The sequence below is a fragment of the Macrotis lagotis genome, chromosome 2 (genome assembly GCF_037893015.1).
Source record: "Macrotis lagotis isolate mMagLag1 chromosome 2, bilby.v1.9.chrom.fasta, whole genome shotgun sequence".
NCBI classification, from domain to species: domain Eukaryota; kingdom Metazoa; phylum Chordata; class Mammalia; order Peramelemorphia; family Peramelidae; genus Macrotis; species Macrotis lagotis.
The window spans coordinates 60,317,555-60,341,442 of NC_133659.1; the positions used below are offsets into that span (position 1 = coordinate 60,317,555).

Below are 23,888 nucleotides of genomic sequence, written 5' to 3' on the forward strand. Positions count from 1 at the left end.
GATCCTCCTGACTCCAGGGCCCATGCTCTATCCATTTGGCCACCTAGCTGCCCCCAACGTCATACTTTTCAATCTAAGTAAACCTTTATCCATTTGGTATTGAACTCACTTCTTACTTCATTCCCTTTTTCCACAATTGAGAAAAAAAATAAAAAAGGTTGTGGATAATGTAAATCTGTCTCCATAGGGATTATTTGTGCAAGGAATGTGTTATCATAAAATGCTCTCCAAACCTGCACATTTCCCAGTGCCTCCTCTTCCAGTCTTCTAAATCATAGGAATGGGAGCTGGGCCTTTATTTCAGTTCTTTTTTTTCTTTAAATAGAGGAGGACATTCAGACCTCGGAGTGGGAAGAAACTCTCTCCAAGATTAATCGCTAAATCTTGGCTAATCGCAGTTCTCATTCTTTTTGTCTTACTTGGATAGTATCTCCTCCCTGAGTTTTGTAACAATGTTCTGGCCCAGTTCTTTTACCTATCTAACCAGTTTTTCCGTGTCCTCATTATGAGCGTTCCTCCAAGTTCTGAGCTGAGCCCTGTTCCTCTCTCTCTGTCTCTCTCTCCCTTGAATTAAATTATTGCCTCTACATAGATAGCTGTTAGATGTTTACAACATGGTAATTGTTTTGTCAGACATATGTCTTCCATTTGTCTCCTGAACTCCAGTCTCCTATCTCCAGCTGGCATCGCCCACCCAACATGTGCAAAATAGCATTATTTTCTCCATAGGCCCATCGCTCTTATCGTCTCTATTTTGCACTGAAAACCTTCCTTCTCCCTGGGAAGGCAAGCTCAGCGGTTTCGTCTTCTTCTCCTTCCTGCGCTGCACGTGTTCAGTACCTTGGGCTCCCACAAAGCGCAGCCCCCCGACCAGGTCTGCAGCTTCCAGGCCCTCCTCTCCGCTTCACGCCCCACCACGCTGCTAAGTGTCCCCAGACCGAGGTGACGAGCGGGTCACCTCCCTCCTCCGGCTCCGCGGCTCCCCGGGCTCTCCAGGACAAAGCGCAAACTGGGCTCGGCCCTTACAGTCCCCTCTTCTGGGTTCGCTTTAGTCCGTGGCCCGCCTCGCCCTCGCTGTCCTCTCCCAGGCCCGTCTCCGCCGGCTGCCCCCGGCTTGGTCCCCGGGCCAGCCGGTCCGAGGCCGCCCCTGCCCGGCCCGGCCGGTCCCCGGCCCGCACGGCCCCCGCGCGCCCGCGTGTGCAGCCCCGGGCCAGGGGCTCCCGGCTCGGCTCAGAACCCGTCCCCGGGGGCGCGGCGCTGGGGTCCGTCAGGCCTGGGCCGGGCCGGGCGGCCTGCGAGCTGAGCCCCGGGACCCTGCGGCCCTCGGCTGCACTTGTCTCCCTGCCCCGGCTGTCTGCCCGCTCTGGCGCTCTCCTGGGCCGGCCCGCTTCTCCCTGCCCTCGGCCCTGCCGCCCCCCACTTCTCTCCTCCCGGGGTCCGGGGTGGAAGCGGAGACGCGGGCCGGGGCGGGGCGAGGGGGCGGGGCCCGGGAGGGGCGGGGCCCGGGCGGAGCGCGGGCAGGGGCGGGGCGGGCCCCGGCCGCGGCGGAAGTGAGCGGGGCGGGCGGAGCTGAAGGCGGCGCCGGGGCGGCTTCAGTTAGAAGCGGCTCGTTGGTCTAGGGGTATGATTCTCGCTTCGGGTGCGAGAGGTCCCGGGTTCAAATCCCGGACGAGCCCAAGTTTTTCCTCCCGCCCCTGGGTCCCTTTTTGCAGAAGGCTCCGGGCCGCGCTCCAGGGGCCCCGCGGGGGCCTCCTCCCCCGCCCGAGGACCCCGGGCTCGTGCGCCCCGGCGCGGCCGGGCCGGGGGGAGGCGCCCCCGCAGCCCCGCGGGCCCAGGCCCAGGCCGCGCTCCGGGGCCCCGGGAGGAGCGGCACGGTGCAGCCCGGGAGGACGCGCCGCGGCCCCGGGAGCGCCCGGCGGGACCCGGCTAAAAACGGCGCGGGGTCGCGGCGGGGAAGAAAAGAGGGCTCGTCCGGGATTTGAACCCGGGACCTCTCGCACCCTAAGCGAGAATCATACCCCTAGACCAACGAGCCGACACAGGTGGGATCCCGCGCCGCGCTAGAGGAGCCGCTGCGCCGGCCGGGCCCCCTGGTGGCGCCAACGCGCTCTGTCCGCCCCGCCCCGCCCCCGCCGCCGCGCTCTGCCCGCCCCGCCCCGCCCCGCCCCCGCCCCCTGGCGGCGCCAACGCGCTCTGCCCGCCCCGCCCCCGCCGCCGCGCTCTGCCCGCCCCCGCCCGCCCCGCCCCCGCCGCCGCGCTCTGCCCGCCCCGCCCGCCCCCGCCCCGCCCCGCCCCGCCCCGCCCCCGCCGCCGCGCTCTGCCCGCCCCGCCCCCTGGCGGCGCCAACGCGCTCTGTCCCGCCCGCCCCGCCCCCCCGCCGCCGCGCTCTGCCCGCCCCGCCCCGCCCCCGGGCTGCGCCTGCGTGCTGCCGAGCTGCCCGAGCTTTTACACCTTTCACCGAAATTCGCGTGTTCCAGACGGAGCGCGGGGCCGCGCCCCCCAGGGAGAAAGGAAGCGGAGGGGCCCCGCTGCCTCCGCCCCACCCGCCCCCCGCTCCGGGCTGCGCCCTCTCTGCTCTCACTGACTCTGCAGGGTCTCTGACTGGCGCCGCAGACACATCCCTGGTCCTGGGGCCAAGGGGCCCCGAGCCCCCCATGCCGCCCCTGAGGCCCAGCGTCCCCTGGCCTGCGGTCCTGGGTAGGCTACCCAATCCCAGCCCCTCGCAAGAAGTAAGAAAGAAAATGTGTTGTATCTGACCACTGTCCCCCGTGGTCCATCCTCTCCTCCTTCATTCACATCCCCCCCTTCCCCTGTCCCCCCCCTTCTTACTCCAGATGTCTATACCCCATTGAGTATATTTGCTGTTTCCTCTCCTAGCCATCTCTGATGAGAGCAAAGTTTCCCTCATTCCCCCTCGCCTCCCCCCTTCCATACCATTGCAATAGCTCATTGTAATAAAGAAAAATCTTATTCTATGAAATATCTTGGCCTATTCCCCCTCTCCTTTTTCTTTCTCCCATGCCACTTCCCTTTTTTCTACTGACCACTTTTACACCATATTTTATCTTCAAATTCAGCTTTCTCCTGCGCTTCAACTATAAAAGCTCCCTCTACCTGCTCTATTCACTGAGAAGGTTCATGAGTATTATCAGTGTCATTTTTCTATGCAGGAATACATGCAGTTCATCCTCATTAAGTGCCTCATATTTTCCCCTTCTCCTCCAATCTCTATGCTTCACCTCAGTCCTGTACTTGAAGATCAAACTTTCGGTTCAGCTGTGCTTGTTTCAACAGAAACATTTGAAATTCCCCTGGTTTATTGAAAGTCCATCTTTTTCCCTGGAAGAGGACGTTCACTTTTGCTGGGTACCTGATTCTCAGTTGCATTCCAAGCTCTTTTGCCCCCACAATATTGTATTACAAGCCCTATGAGCTTTTAATGTAGTTGCTGCTAAGTCCTGTGTGATCCTGACTACAATTCCACAATATTTGAATTGTGGCCTTCTGGCTGCTTTTAATGTTTTCTCTTTGACTTGGGAGTTCTGGAACTTGGTTATAATATTCCTGGGGCATGTTTTTTTTTTTTAGATCTCTTTCCAGGGAGATGGGTAGATTCTCTCAATTTCTATTTTGCCCTCTACTTCTAGGATATCTGGGCAATTTTCCTGTATGAATTCTTTAAAAATGAGATCAAGGCTCTTTTCTTGGTCATGACTTTCAGGTATCCCAATAATTTTTAAATTATCTTTCCTGAATCTGTTTTCCAGATCAGTTGTTTTTTTCAATGAGATGTTTCACATTTTCTTCCAATTTTTCATTCTTTTGCTGTTAAAGTGTTATCCTGATTCCTCATAAAGTCAGCAGCTTCCTTCAGTTCCATTCTACATGTGAAGGATTTGTTTTTCTTCAGAGAGCTTTCTTATCTCTTTTTCCATATGGCCAATTCTGATTTTTAAAGCATTCTTCTCCTCAATAACTTTTTCTTCAGCATTTTTTTTGGATCCCCTTGACCAAGCTGCTGACTTCGTTTTCATGTTTTTCCTGAATCTTTTTCATTGCTTTTCCCAATTTTTCTTCTATCTCCCTTACTTGATTTTCAAAATCTTTTTTTGAGCTGTCTTAGCCTGAGCCCAATTTCTGTTTTTCTTAGTCTTTAGATGCAGGAGTTTGTACTTCCTCATCTTCAGATTGAGTATTTTGATCCTTCCTGGGATCATAGACAATGTATTTCTCAGAGGTGTTCCTCTTTTTTCTCTCTGTTTACTCATTTCTCCAGCCTGTGTCTGGTTTTGGGGTGCTTCCTGAGTTTTTGATTATTATTGGGTCACCCCCCCCCAACAAGGATCTTAGTGTGTGAGGCTCTGTCCTCCCTCCTGGTCTGTGAATGACCAGAAACACACCCCTCTGCCACAGGACTGAGGTGGGGGGGGGGGGCTGCTGTTCTATGGGGGATCTAGACTTCAATCAAGATCTGAATGTGGTCAGAGCCCCCGAGTCCCATTCCAGGTATAGAGGATAGAGTCTCTTTCCACACCCCTGCCTTTGGTGGACTGAGCACTCAAGGCTCAGTTGCCTGGGGGCTCCTGCTCAGCTTGCTCCCATTTGCTGGATCTGAGCTGCCTGGGCTGCCACTGCTGGCTGAGTGCCCTGAGGGCTGGGCTTCACACACGGGCCCTGGCAGAGGTCCTCTCCACTGATCCTTCAGTTTGTGCCCAGTGTTCCCTGGGCTGTAGGTCAGGAAACTGCCCCCACTGCTGTGGGTTCCCAGGTGCCCAGGGGCTGCCTTCAGGAGGCTGAAGTTTCTTCTCTCTGGTGGGCCACCCCTCTAACCCCATGGAGCAGAGCCTTTCCTCTGTTTTCCAGGTTACCTTGGTCTGGAGAATTGCCTCATTGGATCTTTCTGTGAGTTGTATCTCAAAAATTTAGTTAGAGTCATAATTTTAAGATTTTTGAAATATTATGGAGAGAACACCTAGGAGAGGCTTTTCTCCTGTTGCCATCTTGGCTCTGTCTCCAGCTTTTATTCTTTAAAAAAAGTTTCAGTCAAACTGCTTTTGTGGGTTTTTTTTACCATGCCATTGTTTCCCAACATCAGTCTCCTCTTTCCCAACCCTCCTGTCACAAATAATTACAGTTAAGCATAACAAAGCTAGCCATTCTTGTGGCAATAAATCAAGTTGCCTTTCCTGTCTCCCCTTCACGCGGCTTAAATTTAGTTACATGACCCCAAACTACACCCAAGGTGATGCAAGTGAGGAGCGCAGGGAGCCAAGGGCGCCTGCTGAGCCTGCACGCCCACCCCGGGCTGGAGTCAGGAGGCCGATAGCGTCATTGGAGGGCAGCATCCCTCGCCTGGCTTTGATTTGTTCACCCAGCGTCCACCTGACCCATGGCCTTTCCTCCCTCCTCATTCACCTTCAACTCCAGGGCTCATCTGTGAGGCCTTCCTCTAGACTAGGTCATCCCTCTACCTCTGGTTCATCTTCTGGTTAGGACCCAAATACCCACTTGTCAAAGATGTTCTACAATAACATCGCCTTGAAGAAAAATGAATCCACATTGGGGGAAGGTATCCTCCATCCCCATCCTCTAATTTGCCAGTTTGTGCGTTTTAAAATTCTTTGACACATCTCATTCTGATTTAGGGTTAGAATTTCAGAGCAGAAGGGATTCCCAGCTGATCCCAGAGATTGAGAGAATTCACTCCAAAGAAAGGATTGGCTCAAGATCAGGGAACAGGCAGTAGAACCCAGTTCTCCAGTGCTCTTTGCTGTTCCCTACACAAAGATAGACCTCAAAATAATTATTTGTTGAATAAGTGAGGGAGATCATTCCAGAGGCTGGAACTGGACAATACCAAGTAACATCATAGGGATTTGGTTTTTTCATTTAATACCTCTTCCACGAATTGATTCTTTGATCTTGGATAAGGCCAAGGGGTCCAAAAAGCAGCCTTCGGACCCATCTTTTACCATGTGGTTAGAGAGTTCTCTTAACCTTCACAGTGAAACACTCAGCCCCATCCTTACACTCTGCAGAAGAGACACTTTCCAGCACCTGCTTACATTCAGTGGGGAGAATTCTTTGGAATAACTTGAGATTCTTTAAGAAAGCACAAGGACCAAAAACTGAGAGTGGAAACACCCCATTCTCCTTGCTAGATTTTGTTAAGCTTTTTAGACTCCTATGATTGTTACAAAATTTGACAAGTCAGCTGCCACTGGGGCATTCTGGTGATTATGAATAATTGTCCATTAGGCTATAAACTATTTGAAGGCAGAGAATGTTTTGGAGTTTGAGGGTGGTTTTTTTTTTTTTGGTATCTTGCTATTCCTCCAAGGCCAAATCCTGTGATTTGTACACAGTTTGCATATGTGTGCAGATAAATGTGTTTGTTTACTTGAATGATCATCAAAGGCCATACTTAGGCCTCCACCTGGAAATTTTCATCCATCTTCCGGCAGATGAATACTCAATGAACAAGGAGTAAAATATAGTTTGGAAGCCCTAGCATTTTAAAGTATTCTATCTCCACCCTTTGGTATTTTGTTTGAAAATTGCCTTGAGTAAATGCAGTTTTCATTCTTTCATAAACTTCCAGCTCTGAGCAGGAATAATAGAATAAACTTAAAGGTGTTAGTATACTCTAAGTCTGAGGCTACTTTCTTTAACAAAAACCCATTTTATTTTTTTGCAAGGCAATGGGGTTAAGTGGCTTGCCCTAGGCCATACAGCTAGGTAATTATTAAGTGTCTGAGGTTGGATTTGAACTCAGGTACTCCTGACTCCAGGGCTGCAGCTCTATCCACTGCACCACCTAGCTGCCTCATAGCCTATTTTTTTTTTTAAAGCAGGTTCTTTGGATACTTAAAAATTGAATTCTACATCTGGGCAGCTCCAGTCTTGCCATCAAATGAATTTAGTATCTATTAGCTGTGATGATCATTTTATTGACCTAGCTGGATGACTGAGATTAAATGCTTGGATCTCTTCTTTTTCATTTAAATTCAATAAAGCCCCTGCACTTTTAGCAATACTTTTATTTAATTACTTTTTTTAGGCAGAGAAAAGCATGAAAAAGCTTTTGATTGTTTGCCTTGGAGACTTTTCCATGGATCCTAGCCACCACCAAGCATTGGTCCCTGGAGTTCTAGGTTCTTTTTCCTCTGAGAACTAGACCTGGAGATAGGAATACAAGAGATGAGCTCAACCCATTCACCTAGTTTGTTGATCTCTACTGAGGATAAAAACCACCGAGAGCTGCCTGAAATTATATAGCTCCTTTCCTTTTGAAAAAAGCATAGTTCATTTATTTTCCAGTTCCTATTTGTTCTCAATGTCCTTCACTGTCTTCAAATTAGAAAAAAAGTTTTCTGAAGCTGCAAAATCCTATAGTATTCTTTTGTTTGTTTTTAGTTTTTGCAAGGCAATGAATGGGGTTAAGTGGCTTGCCCAAGGCCACAGGGCCAGGTAATTATTCAATGTCTGAGGCCGGATTTGAACTCAGGTACTCCTGACTCCAGGGCTGGTGCTCTATTCACTGTGCCACCTAGCCACCCTGATCCCATAGTATTCTTAAATCAAATTCCTGCCAGCAAGTCAGCAACATTTATTGAATAGTCACTATATACAAAGCATGGTACTGGAGGCTGAGTATAGTGGTAGGATTTTTTAGTGTAAAGAAATATACTTCATCAAAAGTTCCTAACTAATGTGTTTTCAGAGATTCCTTATACACAAACAGGTATCTTATAGTTTTAAAAATAGATGATGAAAATGGAATGGACTTCCATGCATCTCTCTCTCTATATATATATATAATTAAGTAGCAGAACACAGATTTGAACCTTGAATTTGGAGTGACTGAGCTTCACATTCTGCTTCTATCACCACCTTTTTGACTTTGGACAAATTACATCATCAACATTTGCAAGAAAACTACCAGGAAGATTAATTGCATCAATATCCAGGAGGCAGTCAGCAACCATCCATTAAGTGCCTATGATTTGCCTGGTCCTGTACTAACCTCTGTGGCTACAAAGAAAGTCAAAAGACAGTTCCTGACCTCAAGGAACTCACAATTTAATGGTACAAGTTAAAAGGAGCATACTCAGAGGACATTGAAAATCAGGAGATGCTGTAGAGGAGGAAGAGTTACAGGAATCCCACAAAGAATTTGGTTAGACCTATCCTGGACCATACAACATCTACAAAGAATGAGACAAGAGATTCCAGATATGGGAGTTTTTTCTGAATCAACGGTCTACCATAAGAACACAACTGCTTAGGACAAAGATCAAACTAGCCTTTCCTGAATCTCTCCATTCATTAGCACATTTTCTGTGATGAAATTCTTTTGTATTTACTTATTTATGTACAAATTATATTCCTAGGCCTAGAATGTAAGCTCTTTGAGGGCAGGAACCATGCTGTTTTTAGTCTCTGTATCCCAATTCTTGGCACAAGACCTTACATAGAGTAAGCTTTTAATGAATGTTTGATGGCAGTGACTAACTAGAGATGAGAAGTGAAGAAGAGCAAACGGTTGTGGTAAGCTCAAGATCACTAGTCCTGGGTGAAGGAGAGACTGAATAGAGAATGAGGTAGTTCAATCAGCAGGAAAAGCAAGTTTAGGAAAAAGAGATTAAGTTCAGTTTCAAACATATTGCCACATTCATTTTGACATTCCAGTGGTTCATCCAGCTAGCAGTATCCTTATGTGGTTAGACATGTAGACCTGGGGCCAGAATAGAGTTCAGAGCTAGAGATAGGAATTGGGAACAAATTGGTAAAGAGTCTGGGTGAAGCTATGGGAGTGAATGAGATGGGGAAAAGAAAGTAGAAGAGAGAGAGGAAGAAAGGAGAAAGGACGGAAAGGGAGGGCAAAAGAAAGAAATGACTGTGATCAGAGCCAGGAGAAACCCTACATTAAAAGGATGATGAGTCAGTGGAAGTTAAAGACAGATCACATGGGTAGGAGAAAAATTAGAAGAATGTCTATAGCCAAGAGAGAAAAGAATATTGATTAGGAGAATAAAGTTAATAATAATGACATAATAGCTAGTATATATGTGGAACTTTACAAATATCTGATTTTATCTTTACAACAACCTTGAGAAGTACATGCTATTATTATCCCCATTTTACAGAAGTGTCAACTGAGGCTGATATGACTTTGAAGTTAAGGATTTGAAGTTAGGTCTGACCTTGGTTCAGGCAGCCATCTGTCCAGTGCACTACCTAGCTGTCCAATGATGTTCACTATCATCAAAAACTTCTGAGGAATTATGGAGGATAGGATCCTCCTTGTGATCTTGAAGAAAAGGTCCTTTGATTTAGCAATTAGGTTCCTTGGTGACCTTACAGAGGGAGAGAGAAATTTCAGTAAAGCAGAGAGGATGGATGATAGTGAATTGGAAGTGGAGGCCTGATCTTGGAGAAAGCCAAAGGGAGTAGAATCCTGAAGAAAAAGAGAAATCAGCCTTAGTCTATAATAGGGAGTATCTCCTCTGTGACTAGAGAAAAGGAGAGGGCAGGCAATACTGTTGAAGTCTAATAGACAAACATAAGGAAGTTTTATCAAAAGGAAAGGTAGAGCCAGGGAGATAGTTTGGCACTCAGGAAAAAAAACCACTGAATTTGGAGTGAATGGGCTTCACATTCTGCCTCCATCACCACCTTTTTGACTCTGGACAAGCTACATCATTTCCTGTTTTCTCTTTTATAGACTTGGGGAGGTAGAACAGATGCTATCTAAAATCCTTTTTGACTTCTGACTGAGGCATCGGCTGTCCACCATGTAGAACCCAAAGCCCAGAGATATGGGACTCTTTCCTGACTGGTGGAGAGCAATGTGTTAGGGCAGGGTGGAATTAGTGAGGCAGAGAGAGAGAAAGGATTCAGTCTTTAGATTTCAGTCTCTTCAAGTCTATTTGAACTTCATGTGCTTCTGGCTTCCAGTCTAAAGAGAGAAGATGGGACAAAACCTTCTCTATCAGGTCCCAATCTCCAATTTCTGACTAGTGAAAAACCAATCCATACAAACTAACTGAAACTGGAAAACTTTCCTTTTTACATAAATTGCCCAAGAGAATGAGAGAGCCCTATCAAGATTATTTGCCACAATCCTCTATTGCCCACAGGAGAACTGGACTGTCTACTGAGAATAGATAGATGTTCACCTAGACAAAGAGGGAGGAAGAGAGACAGTCTCCTAGATGTGACACAGATATGGACACTTTATATGAGCTATCTAGTGAAGGGAACAGTATTATTACAGGTCAGGAGAAATGAATCCAGAGGCAGGTCCTCTCATGATCCAAACTGCACCAGAGACTCCTAGGATACAGATATATCCCCAGAACTGGTAACCAGGTCATGTGTAGAGGCCCAAGGCTATACTGATCCTGATGGTCAACCCATTCCAATGACTAGACCTGACATGGGATCAGAGAGGCCAGGTGGTGATGGGAGAACCAGAGCTGCCAGACCAGTCATTAAGCTGTTATGATGTTACAAATAAACCTGAAAGCAACCATCCATCTAGGCAACAATACTAAAGATTGGGGAAAATGCCATGTGTGATTGGGAAAAGTGCCATGTGTGACTTGGATCTTTTACTGCTATCCATGAGAATTACTGTGTGTTTGAATATACTTGTTTTTAATTTTGCTGTTATGTTCACTTGACTGTTTAATGTTCATATGTCTGTTGTTTTGTGTACATACTAATGTTCACATATAAATTATACTTTATAATGTAGGCCTTTATAAGTATAATTATACTTTATAAGTAGGCCTGTTGATAATATTATTGTAGCTAGTTAACTTGGCTTTGTTGGTTAGCCATGATTATTGCTTTTGTTTGATTGTTATGCACTATGGATATGTACCACCCACGATAGCTCTGGTGTGGGTCTGGACATTAACTTACAAGAATCAGGTCGAGTAGAGACGCACTCACATGTGCAAAGTTGGAATGCAAGAATCTACTAAATTTATTTTTGGAAACTCAGACTTTTTATAATAAAAATTTATCTCAGGAATGACTGGTCAAAGGAAACCTAGTTTCACAATTTCCTGGATAAATTTACGATATTTATTCTTAGAAAGCTGCATATTTCTCTATCAGAAAAGCCTTTACAACCACCTCCAGAGCCACAGATCATCCCAGGTCAGGGTTCATTGGAGAGCCAACAAATTCATACAATGAGCAATAATGCATACATATCTCTGATGGAAAAGGTCACCAAGGATATGTGAAAATCACTCCCAGGAGCTGGCCCTCTGCAGATACGTACTTTTAAAATGCATGTTATATGTCCTATCTGTAATTAGGCAAATTGTCATTATAGTATTTTCCCAGTTGGTACTCTGTGTAGTGCTATGTCTACTGTATGTACAGTTTTGTTTTGTTTTGTTTTTTATCTTTTTGCAAGGCAAATGGGGTTAAGTGGCTTGCCCAAGGTCACATAGTCAGGTAATTATTAAGTGTCTGAGGTCGCATTTGAACTCAGGTGCTCCTGACTCCAGGGCCGGTGCCCTATCCACTTCACCACCTAGACTACCCTAGTTTATCTTGTATATGTCTAATTTCTATAATTGTTTTGTCCGTGCATTTTCTAGATCTGTTTAGAGGAGTTTCCTACCACAACTGCTATGTGGGCTCTATCTTCAAACATTGTTTTTTTTTAATTAATTTTTATTAAAGATATTATTTAAACATTGTTTTTTAATGATAATGTGTCTCCTGGTCTAGAAATTTAATGGCAATCTGTGAACCCAATTCACCTTCTCCTCCTCCTATCTACTATTGATTTGAGATATCTTTTGTAAGTGTAATTTCAGGAAGCATTTGAGTCTTAGTTCCCATGACTTGGGCAAGTCACTTAAGCTCTCTTTTGGTGTTAGTTTCCCCATCTGCAAAAGGAGGGTGTTGGTCTAGGGTATTTCTAAGGTCTTTCTGCAGTCCCAAATTCCCACCGGGCTAGCAGAGAGGTGGGAATGGGACTCAGAAGCTCCTGTTGTCATGTGATGCCATGGTCTTTCTCTAAGGGAAGCTGTTCTTCAAAGATGTAGCTAACATTTACTGACTACTTTTAAGGATTTTGATTTTTGCAGTTATTACATACTTAAATTATTCATGTTGTGCTTACTTGCCAGAGAGTGCACCTAAGGGTTTTCTAGAAAGACTGGCTATAACTCTTGGCCCTTATTGACCAGTTTTAGCCTTAATGTAGTATAAAAGATTCTCTAACTTGTTACTAATTCCTCATTCACTATTTAGAACACCAACATACACACCTAATAGTTATCACTCTTCGACATCAATTAGGATCCTCACTTAGAGAATGCTGCTGCTAAAATAAATATGGAAAAATTCAAGGGTAAAAGGAACTTGTATAAGCATTCTGCATAGCCTAAGCCTTTTACCACATATGTTTCTACCATGGTAGCAGTTACATTAATATGTAGAAAATCTACTCCTTCAAGGAAATCCATCTAAAGCCATCTAAAAATTTGTACTTACAGAAAATAAATTGGGAAGAGATCATTTTTATGTTTTTAAGAAACCATAGTCATTTCCTTTAAATAACAAATCTCCTTATATTTAATTATGATTTTATTGGCAAAAAGATGATGTGTAAACAACAATTTAAGAACACTGTTGCATCCTTTTCCAATCCTATGAGGTTTGTCAAAATGCCATAAGCCAGATGGCTAGGTGGCCTAGTGGATAGAGCACCGGCCCTGGAGTCAGGAGTACCTGAGTTCAAATTCAGCCTCAGACACTTAATAATTACCTAGCTGTGTGGCCTTGGGCAAGCCACTTAACTCCATTTGCCTTGCAAAAACCTAAAGAAGAAGAACAACAAAATACCATAAGCTTTTTCTTCCTAAGTATTTTCTGTTTTAAACTAACGGATTATTGTTCTTAGTGCTATTCATAGGACTGTATGTCTTTTGGATAGTCTTTTTAAAAAAGTCTCTTTTAAATATGTGTATGTGTTGTCTTTAAGGTTTTTTTTAAATTATCCAGGGAAGAAATGTATATTTTGTTCTGTCTCAGTTGCTATCTGCAAGACCATTGGGCTTATTAGAGAATGTGAATATAATGATATAGAAAGAGGACAGGGACTAAGAACTGGTTGTAGAGGTAATTTCCTTTCGCCAATATAGTTCAGCACCTTATATGCAGTAAGAGTTAAATTTTTGTGTATGACTATAACAGATAGCTGTAAAAAGGTAAAATAACTTCAGGACAGCCCATAAGGTTGCAAAATAGAAAAAGTAGGCAGTAAGAATTTCTGATAAATTGTAGAATTGTTCGTAAAGACTTCTGGGTGATCTTGAAAACAGATTATTTTCAGGATAAGAAAATTTGTCGACTCTGAGTAGTGTTGGGCCCCCTGCAGAAGGCGCTCTGAGCTGAGGTGCCTTCGGGGGCCATGGGGCAGCCCAGGCCAGGCTGCTGCGCCTCTGCTGGGCCTCATTCTCACTGGCCCTTGCGGAATTATTTACTCATCTACCAGCTCCACAGAACCCAAGAATTCACCTCCATAATTTAGAACAAGTTCTAAGCTGGGATCCTGTCCCCAGAAGCAATCTTACAGGTCCAGTGCTCTACAGTGTGGAATACAAATACCTCGGTAACAACTGGAGCAAGGTGCATTGTGTTAATTGTGCCAGAATTGCAGAACCAATATGTAACTTCACAGCAGCCAGAAGGCCTGGGTGTTTTTCATATTATTTTACTGTTCCTTTACGTGTTAAAGCTGAGCTAGGAGAGCTCATTTCTGACTGGGCATGGGTTCCTCGGTTTCGGCGTTTGCAAAGTGCAACAATTGGACCTCCTTTAGATGTTATTGTAAAGCCTGCAATTAATGGTTCTCTTATAATCAGCTTCCAGCCTCTCTTCAAAGAAGAATTTCGATGTTATGTCTGTTACTGGGAGAAAGATGGGGGAAAAAAGGTTGAGTTGGGCCCTTTCATCTGCTAATCCATTCAGTTGAATGACTTAAAAGTCCCAAGTGAATACTGCTTCCAAGTGCAAGCAGAATTGTTCTTTGAAGGGAAGGGACAATTAAGTAACATTTTGTCATAAAACCTCAGCTAAAGCTTCAACTAAGCTTTAACAAAACATTATGATAATCCTTTTGGTAATTATCACATTGATTCTTCTGGTCCTGATTTATTACATTCTGGTATCATATTTCCAAGGCCTAATAATTATTTTCATTCTCTGGGAATCCCATCCCAGATAAAAGAGTATTTAAGGGATCCCAATGAACCTATTTTAGAGGCACTGGACAAAAACAACTTAGTGGAAGAGGACTGCTGGGTTTCCTGCACAGAAGACAGTCATGGTGTCTTCAGCAGTAATTTAAGCAGATACCAGCCCCGTACAAACATGACCTAGAGCCAATAAACTGTAAAGATTACTGTCTAAACTTTCCAAGAGGCCAGTTTCCCATATTTCTGTCTACCACAGATGCCATATTTAAGGACTTGGGATGACTTTTATTTTCCTTTTTAAAAAAGGAAATTTAATGTGCATTTAAATGCACATTACTGGCCTGGTGAATGCTCAATTATAAGCTGTCTTCCCGACCTAGAAAAAAGACTTCTTAATATACCCTCCCCCCCCAAAAAAAACCACTAAAAGTATCTCTTAAAGCATGTACTATACACCTACAATACCTTAAATTGAGAGTCAACCTAAGAATAATGGAAAGAACTGCAGTCTAGGAGCTGGATTTTTATTTTCCAGTTGTACCACTATTTTCACTGGGTGGCCATCAGCAAGTCTCTTCACCTCTCCCTGCCTCATTTCCTTCATCTGTAAAACAAAATTGAACTATAGGAGCTTTCAGATGTTTCCTACCTCTAAACTTCCCTAGCTGATACCTCAAACTGTAAATTAGATCCTGGTCTTGGCCATGTTCCAGTTCTAAGAAAATGTTTTCATTTAATTTTTGTAAATAAATATTTGTTAATTATATAAAAAAAAGAAAATTTGTCATCCATATTATGACAACTGGGGAAGAATGTTTGGTAAAGTGAAGAAGCCAGGGTTGTTTGATCAAGGGTGTAAAACTTGGGACAATTTAGGGTAATTTTGTAGTCTCTTAGATGGACTATCCCTATACACACATATACATTTTGGCTTCTGCATGTAACAATCAATACATTAACTTGAATTAATGTTTGTCTTCTCATTTTTATGCCAATTCTCCCTTGAACCCCATAGAGAAGCTTTCCCAGAAGCATTTCACATATTCATCACATAGAACTGGGCCTTGGCACTCAATGATATCATTAATACATTCTAATCAAATTCATCTGTAAAGTAAAAAAATCCCATTTTATAATATGGCCAGTCAGTTGTCCATTTAAAATATTGTTTCATTGGAATTAATTGGCCCTTGAGTATTTCACTTAAAAGCTTACATTTTTGGAGCCAATTACTGTGTATTTGTTGCTTTGGTCGTATTCTTTCTCCTGTTCCAACCCTTCTTCTCTTCCTCTCCCATTGTCCCCACTCTACTTTGCATTGTGCTAGAAACTAACAATGCTTTAACTCCTATTAGAGAGTCAGTAACATTTTGACTTCAGGATGAGCAAACAGAAAACATGAAATATTTTGCCAAAAGTCTTACCCAAACTGAGGATATTGTACCTCTTTGTCTACGACAAAGTAAAAAAGCTTTTTTTATTAATTTACTGTGATTGAGTGGAGATTCTGTAATTTTTTTTTTACAGAAAACTTATATACACTTTTCTTATATACATTTTCCTTGATTATATTGGGGTTTAATACAAGATTAGAATTACTGTGCAGGTAATTTCACTTTTGCTTATAATATATGACCCCATCTGGCATTGCTGCTCTCCATCCTGGCCCCTGACCCCTTCACTTGGCCCTGACTGGGCAGCATCTAGTTAAAGAAGCTCAGAAGCTCCCACAGCTATTTCCAATTGCACAAGATTTATCATGAGAGATCCCTGTACTGTTCTGATGATGGGCAGCATGACTAGAATGTAACAGTGACAGATGAAGAGGAAAATGAACTAAGAAATAAAATGTTTGCTTTAGGTTCATATTCCCAAATGCATACTGGGCATTTAACTTCTTGTATAGAAAATTCATTATGTGCCAGTGAAGTTTCAAAATATATACAGAAGGGTGGATGTACTTCAGTAGCATCTGAAAACACCTTTATAGAAACTGGGGAAAACAAAGAGCATAAGCGTGCTGACATTTTAAAATGTAATTCTGTAATAGATAGCAAAATGTAATTCTGAAATAGCAGCTCCCAGGATGAAAAAAGACTTGTCTTTTGTGGTGACATTTCAAGAAAACATCATCCAACAGATACAAATGGAGAAAAGGAAAACCAGCAGGTATTTCTTTAACAAATAGAAGAAAGAAGCCCATAGTCTATCTGAAACACTTTTAAAAAATTGAATTCTACTTGAGTTTGGTTTTTTTTTTCAGTTTTTACAAGACAATGGGGTTAAGTGACTGCCCAAGGTCATACAATAAGGTAATTATTAAGCGTGTGAGGTTAGATTTGAATTGGTCCAGGGCTGGCTCTATTGACTGTGCCACCTAGCTGCCCCTTGGGTCTACTTTTAAACTTGCACAAGAAACATTTTTTCCTACTCCATGAAAGCTCTTCATCACTACCATATTTCTCAGTAGGATCTCAGGCAAGATGATAATACCTGTAACACTGGGAATTTCTTTAGCCAACATGGCAAGAACTGTAGACTGGAGGGAAAGATCAGAATTCCCCAAACCTCTCAGCATTTATTATCTTAGAGTAAAAAAAAAATCAAATTCTTGAATGACCATCTGATGAAACAATGGAGGTACTCAATTATACAAACAGAATTGGTAAATATGACAATGGCTCTTAGAGAATTTTTTGTGTCAATAAATGGAAGCAGATCCATCTCATTCTGAAGAACAAGACAAGTGGCTTGCCCAAGGCCATACAACTCGGTAATTATTAAGTGTCTGAGGCTGCATTTGAACTCAGGTCCTCCTGACTCCAGGGCTGCTGGTGCTCTAACCACACTGCACTACCTGGCTGTCCCTACCTTAATTTTCATGAGTAGTCAAAGACTATGGCCTTGATCACTTCCTTTAAATCATAGGGCTTGTTTTCAGGAGACAGTTACAACTTTTCTAGAGATGTTATTGGGGTAGTGTCATTTTCTTTGCAAAAGTCATAGCTAAAGAGAACCTTAAAATGGATGAGAAGAGTGATTCTATGTCTTTCTTGAAACAAAAATAGAATAATTGTACTCAAAGAACGTTAAAGCTTGGAGGGAGCTGGGATTTCAAGTCGAACATCCTCATTATAAAGTTGGGGAAACAGAAGTTCTAAAGTTAGAAAAGCCAGGATGTGAACCCCCAAGGTCTTTGAGCACCTAGTTCACTGCCCTTTCTGCTATATTTTGATCAGTCTCTGCATTTTAGACTCTAGAGATTGAACTTCTTGCCTTATGAACAGCTTCACAAATATCTAGAGATAGTGCTTAGCTTACCTTTGTAAGATTCTTAACTTTCCATTTTTGGATATGTGAATTGGAAAAAGATTTTGTGATTTTGCATTTTCTCCATCTTCTAAAGTTGTTAGCCCTGCTTTGTGTTTTGTATAGATTAGAGGAAAATATTTATGTGCCTCTTAATCACCTCTTCTAACATTCACATATGCAGCAGGGACAACCCAGTCTGTAAACAGAATATCTTACCTCTGTACTTCGCTGCATTGTTAAAGTTGACTTTGTATGGCTTTTTTTTTGTATTCATTAAAAACAAAAACATCTAACTTTATCTGTTTCATGTTCTTGGGGGTTGGAGACACCATATTTAAAGCAACCTGAAGTCAAAAAGTAGTAATATTCCTTTAGGTTCCTTTCACCAGCAGTGTTTTAAAGTGTATAAGGAGTTGGTTATGTTCTTATTCAAATGAGACTTAGAGAGAATGCGAACTTTGGTGTATGGTGTGGGAGAGATGTGAATTCCTGCAAAGCAAAGGTTTCCTTGTCCTCTTCTGACCAGATGCTCATACAGGATCCTCTGGCAGCAGGAGATGTTATTGTGACTGTACTATGATCCACCAATGCATTGCATCCACTCAACCTGCTGACCTTTTCCTTGACAGCAGCATTTTTTAAAAGCTGGACCTCCTCTTTCTTATACCCAAATCAACTGAATGCTTCCAAAGTCTGCCCAGTTTGTAGCTATTCCAACAGTAGCCAGCAGTGACCCTACTTTAGAAAGAAGGTACTCATTTCTTTCACAGTGTTTAAGTAGTCAGCATCTCCTCATAATTCCCTTGCTGGAAGGAAGGTGACCATGTACTTAGGTGAATGTCTCTTAGTAAAATACTTTTTGCTGTTAGTCCTGAGCTTTCAGCTTCCAGGCCTTTTCCTCAGCCCTGTCTTTTACAACTCTGTCCCCTTTCTTCTCCACTCTGCTCCCCAGATCCCAGACTTTTCTTACATTTTTTTCTCCTCTGCATCAGATTCCTCTTTGCCCTGCCAGGTGTGGGATGGCTTTCTTCAGTAGCAAGACTTCCCTCTTTAGGTCTTGTTTATTGATGAAATGAGATCTCTTAAATGGATCTTTGTGAGGGGGCTTGTAAGGGGTTCATTGCAGATAAGAGTTATGTTCTATACGTTCAATGGAAATGTATCCAGTTAGGAAATACTATGGTACCATCCTGTTAGAAAGTATTTTGCTCTTTTTTCAACATATTGTACTTTTCTGAACATTTTTAAATACACCTTTTCCATTCTTGATATGTATTGTGGGTTTTATTTTGGGCCAAACCGAGGGAAAAGTAATTCTAGAGACAAACACATTTTTCCTCTCATCCTTTCCCACTACCCCAGTTTTGTAAAGGAAAGATGCTCTACTAAGTGTCTCTAATATACCCCCTCTTCCTCATCCTTCGGATGAGTGTAAACTGTCAGGCCAAGGCAAGAAGAATAGGGAACTGAGAATGGAAATATTGAGAATGGCAGATCCCCCAACAGTTTGCATGACGAATTGCTGTTTAAAAAGAGACTTTAAGAGAAGTTGTTAAGACCCTAAGGTCTACAGCCAAGGGAAGAAACGAGGTAGTGCTTAACACTAGGATTTGACTCACACGAGGAGCAAGCTATTCCACTTGTTGCCTCATATTTCACAATGGAGAATCTAGGAATGCTGGATTTCGGAAAACAACAACGCCCTCCCCACTCCACCCCCCCCCCACTAGAATTCAAATCCCACATTAGACATTTCCTACTTGTGTGACTTTGGGCAAGTCACTTAACCCTGCCTCAGTTTCCATAAATTGGAGAATCATAACAACACCTCCCTCCCAGAGATGTTATGACAATCAAATGCGATAAAATATATATATGCTTTGCAAAACTTAAAGCAACATCTAAAGGCAAAAATAATATTTTTATGTCATCTCCACTTCTGAATATATTCCTCTGCCTGACCAATGTGCCTTCCTATGTTAACTTTTACAAAAAAAAAAAAGAAGAAGAAGCATTAACCACCATCCCAACCATGTCTGGTAGTACATGAAAGGTCTATACTCCAGTCCATTTCTCCTCGTAAAGGAGGGGAGGCAAGGAAAGTTAATGTTCCAAGAAGCCTTTAAAACCTATAAATACTTTACAGTAGCTCCTGAGAAGCAGCTTATAGTTAAAGGACTGTTTTTTTTAAGAAGTGACATCCAATAGAATTTAACTTAGACCTGATATTCAGTCCTCTTCCATTTCTTGTCTTACTGTGATCAGAGGTGAACCAATCTGCTTTGAATATATTTCAAACTTCCTATCCCTAGGAGGCAGTATTAATCCCATATCCTTCTCAACTTCTGTCATTTCCCAGCACTCCAGCTGACCACTTTACTGACCACTTTACTCATTGAGTAGTGAAGAGAATAATGGGAGAGACTTGGATGCCTTTAAGAGGAGAATTGGAGGAGTGGCTAGGTGATGCAATGGATAGAGCACTGGCTCTGGAGTCAGGAGGACCTGAGTTCAAATTGGACCTCAGACAATTAATAATTACCTAGCTGTGTGGCCTTGGGCAAGCCACTTAACCTCATTTGCCTTGCAAAAACCTTAAAAAAAAGGAGAATTAGGAAATGTTTACAAGGTAACTAACCTTTCAGACTGGATGGAGCCAGGGAGGTCCTGCTTCCCTCTGTCCTTCATTATTGAACATCAGAGAGGTGATGCCATGACATGCACATGAATTGGATTGGGGGCAGGGTGCTGTACTAAGTAATTTTCTCCTCCAGAGCCATTTGGTCCAGTGGCCAGATATGAATATGGAGAAGGGTCTAGGTGCAAGGCAGTCAGGATCAAGTGGCTTATCCAAGGTCACACAACTAGTAAGAATGTGTCTGAGGCTGGATTTGAACTCTGTCCTCCTGTGCTCTGTTCACTGCACTATCTAGCTGCCTCCTCTTACAAATCTTCATATGATTTTATACATATATATATATATATAAACATATAAAAATATAAAAAGCATATATATATATATATATATATATATATATATATAACATTAAAAAACTCATATTAAACAACAACTTTAGAAGATGCAGTAAATGTAAAAATCACAAAGGTCCTGGAAACTGAAGGCTCAGGACTAACAGCAAAAAGTATTTTACTAAGAGACATTCACCTAAGTACATGCTCACCTTCCTTCCAGCAAGGGAATTATGAGGAGATGCTGACTACTTAAACACTGTGAAAGAAATGAGTAGCTTCTTTCTAAAGTAGGGTCACTGCTGGTTACTGTTGGAATAGCTACAAACTGGGCAGACTTTGGAAGAGGAAGTTAAACTATTCTACCTTCTTGCCTTAGAGTTTTGAACTATGTAACTGTTCAAATGCATTATTATGGACTTTATAAAATAAACTTTATACCCATGGGTTGTAACATGAGTGTGTGTGTGTATGTGTGTGTGTGTGTGTGTGTGTGTGTGTGTGTTTTGTGTGTGCATTTAAAATTTCAGGATACTTGTGACCGAAAAGTGTTTCCTTTTGTTCTTAATCTGTATTTTGTTCCTATGCCTTTCATTCTCTTTGAATGACCATACTCAATCTAAGGCTACATTCAGCTTAGGAAAGTGATTTTAGATTTACATAACATCAGCATGGGGCACTAGGTGGCACAGTGGATAAAATGGAAGGTCTTGGAGTTAGGAAGACCTGCATTCAAATGTGACCTCAGATAATTACTGTGTGATTCTAGGCAAGTCACTTTATCATTTGCCTCATTTTCCTCATCCGTAAAATAAGCTGGAGAAGGAAATGTAAACTATTCCAGTATCTTTACCAAGAAAACCCCAAATCGGTGACAGAGTTTTCAGTTCACACTGAAAAGTGTGAACAACAAATTATAGCATATGATTTCATTTGAACTCTCAGAAATGAGGGCTAGAAAAAGTCAGAGGTTGGGGATTTGGAGGAAAACCTGGCATTTCTTCCCTCCCCCCAAAGAAAATAAGATTATGCCATAAATAAAGAATTAAAAATTGAGGGGGATGTACATCAGGTAGGGAATGACTGAATAAATTATGCTTTATGAATGTGATGAAAAACTATTGTTTTATAAAAAATCACATGGCCTGGATTTCAGAATAGCTTGAAAAGACCTGGCCAGCTAGATACTGAGTAAAGTGAGCAGAACCAGAAAAATTTTGTAGGCACTAACAGCAACATGGGGTGATGATCAACTTTGATGAACTTGATCGTTTCTGAAGTAAAATAATCAAAGACAATACTAAAAGACTTATGACGGAGAATACCATCCACATGCAGAGAAGAACTGTGGAGTGTAAAGGTAGACCAAAGTTTACTATCTTCAATTTAAAAAAGAAAGTTGACTTATGAATTGTCATTTTCTTCTCTGAACTTTTTTTTTCTCTTCCATTTGGATGTGATTCTTCTTTCACAACAGGCTATGTTTAGCTATGTTATAATGTAGATCCTATATTACATCACTTTTTGTTAGGGGGAGGGGACAAGGAAGAAAAATGTAAAAAACAGATTGTTGAAAACTACTGTTGCATGTAGTTGGAAAAAGAAAGAAATGAAGAAACAAAAGGATTATGCCACACAAATATATAAGCTAAAGGATCCCATTAAAGAGAAGAAATTTAGAATGTCAAGGAAGTGTAGAATGATTTAATGTTGTTGTGAAAATAGAGAAAAAACCAGAATTTTAAAACTAAAATGTTTAAGCTTCTACAAAGCAATGTACTGACACCATGTAAATATAAAAATCCCCCTGACAGAAATTAAAACGTGTATGTCATAGAGCTTCCTGAGCTGCCTTGTGGCAGTGGTCTTCCTCTCTGCTTTAGACAAGACCCTTGGCTACTAGCAAAGGAATTAGTCTTCTTGGGTTTCTGTGACAGTAAAAGATTATTCAACTGGAAATTGAAGATGACAGAAAAAACAGTCCCAGTGTGTATAGGAAAGTCAAACCCTTCCTTGCTGAGAGATTGAACCTTCTTGGGGTGGAGATGCCTGTTAGCTATTTGTCTTATACTTCATTTTGTATTGCCCACTGTTTCCCTTAACATCCTGTTCAGATTAAATATAAAAATGGAGTTGCATCAAGAAACCAGATATATTGGGAAGACATATTGTTAGCTTCACCCTTATACTAGTCCCATAATAGCCTCCTCCCTCATGCATGGCAGTGATGAACCGAGGTTCCTCCTCTCCCCCTCTTTTCTAGTCTTTCTGTTCCTATAATCTCCCAACATCCCTTCACCTTTTTTTTATTTTCACTTGTTACTATTCTACTTCAGCCTGAGGCTGGGAGAAGCCTCAGCTCAAATTAATACAAATTTGCTCTCTCAGACTCCGTTTCTTTCTCCCCTTGTTGTTCTGGGCTGTAATCCTGGCTCTCTGGGGAATTCACATTTGGTTTGATTTAAATTCCCATCTCTATCTGGTTTTTGGACAAGAAGACTAAGTGTTCTCTACTATTATTACTATGACTCTGACTCTTGGATTTCAGTTGGCTTTTTTTTTATCCAAGAAGCATAATATTCAACAAATATCAATCACCTCTGCAAGGCACTGTCTAGGTGTTAGCATACTCCAGCAATGTTAGAGGACTCTTCTGCCCTCAAGGAGGGGAGAACAGTAGAAAATTAATCCAAATAAGTACAAAAATCATACAAAATAATAGGGGGTGAAGACGTCAGATGAAAATAAGTGAGAAAGATCCAAAAAGACCTGAGCTGTGCTGGCAGAGGGAGTAAAAGACCAGAGCGACATTGTGTGCATTGGGACAGCAAGAATGAAGAGGAAAGTAATACGAAATGAAGACACTAAAAAGGTAGGTGGTGATCTTTATGGAGAGCTTTGGGTGGAGCTGTGGGAGAGCCATATTGGGATGTCCTGGAGACAATTGAAACTCAATATGATCTTTCTCCCCTGATCCCTCTCATCTCCCAAACTCCATATTTCCAGCATCCCAATTTCATGATCTTATATTATTCTGCCTTCTTCTATCTTCCTCCCTCCATGTAGCCAATCAGTTAACAAATTTTACTCTCTGACTTTGAGGCAACTGGTGGCAAAGAAGACCAGGCCTGGTAGTCAGGAAGACTTGAGTTCAAATCTGATCTTAGACAACTCCTAGGCAGGGGAATCTGGCAAGTCACTTCACTTCTGTTTACTTCAGTTTCTTCATCTCTATAGTGAGGAATAATAATAGCCCTTACAATTCAAGGTTGTTATGAGGATCAAATTAGAGAATATCTGTAAAAAGTGCTTGCCATAGTGCCTGGCCCAGAATAGTTGCTGTGGAAATGCTGATTCTCTTCCCTGTCCCTC

The 23,888-nt window shown here is 42.4% G+C and overlaps 2 non-coding genes and 1 pseudogene across 2 annotated transcripts; 2 read left to right on the forward strand and 1 right to left on the reverse strand.

The window, feature by feature from the left end:
* The first annotated feature begins 1,604 nt into the window (after positions 1 to 1,604).
* On the forward strand, positions 1,605 to 1,676 carry TRNAP-CGG (transfer RNA proline (anticodon CGG)). The gene has a single exon. It is a non-coding gene; the product is annotated as a tRNA-Pro (tRNA).
* Positions 1,677 to 1,963: 287 nt separating this feature from the next.
* On the reverse strand, positions 1,964 to 2,035 carry TRNAP-AGG (transfer RNA proline (anticodon AGG)). The gene has a single exon. It is a non-coding gene; the product is annotated as a tRNA-Pro (tRNA).
* Positions 2,036 to 2,654: 619 nt separating this feature from the next.
* LOC141511877 (interferon gamma receptor 2 pseudogene) lies at positions 2,655 to 14,498 on the forward strand (annotated as a pseudogene).
* Positions 14,499 to 23,888: the final 9,390 nt, after the last annotated feature.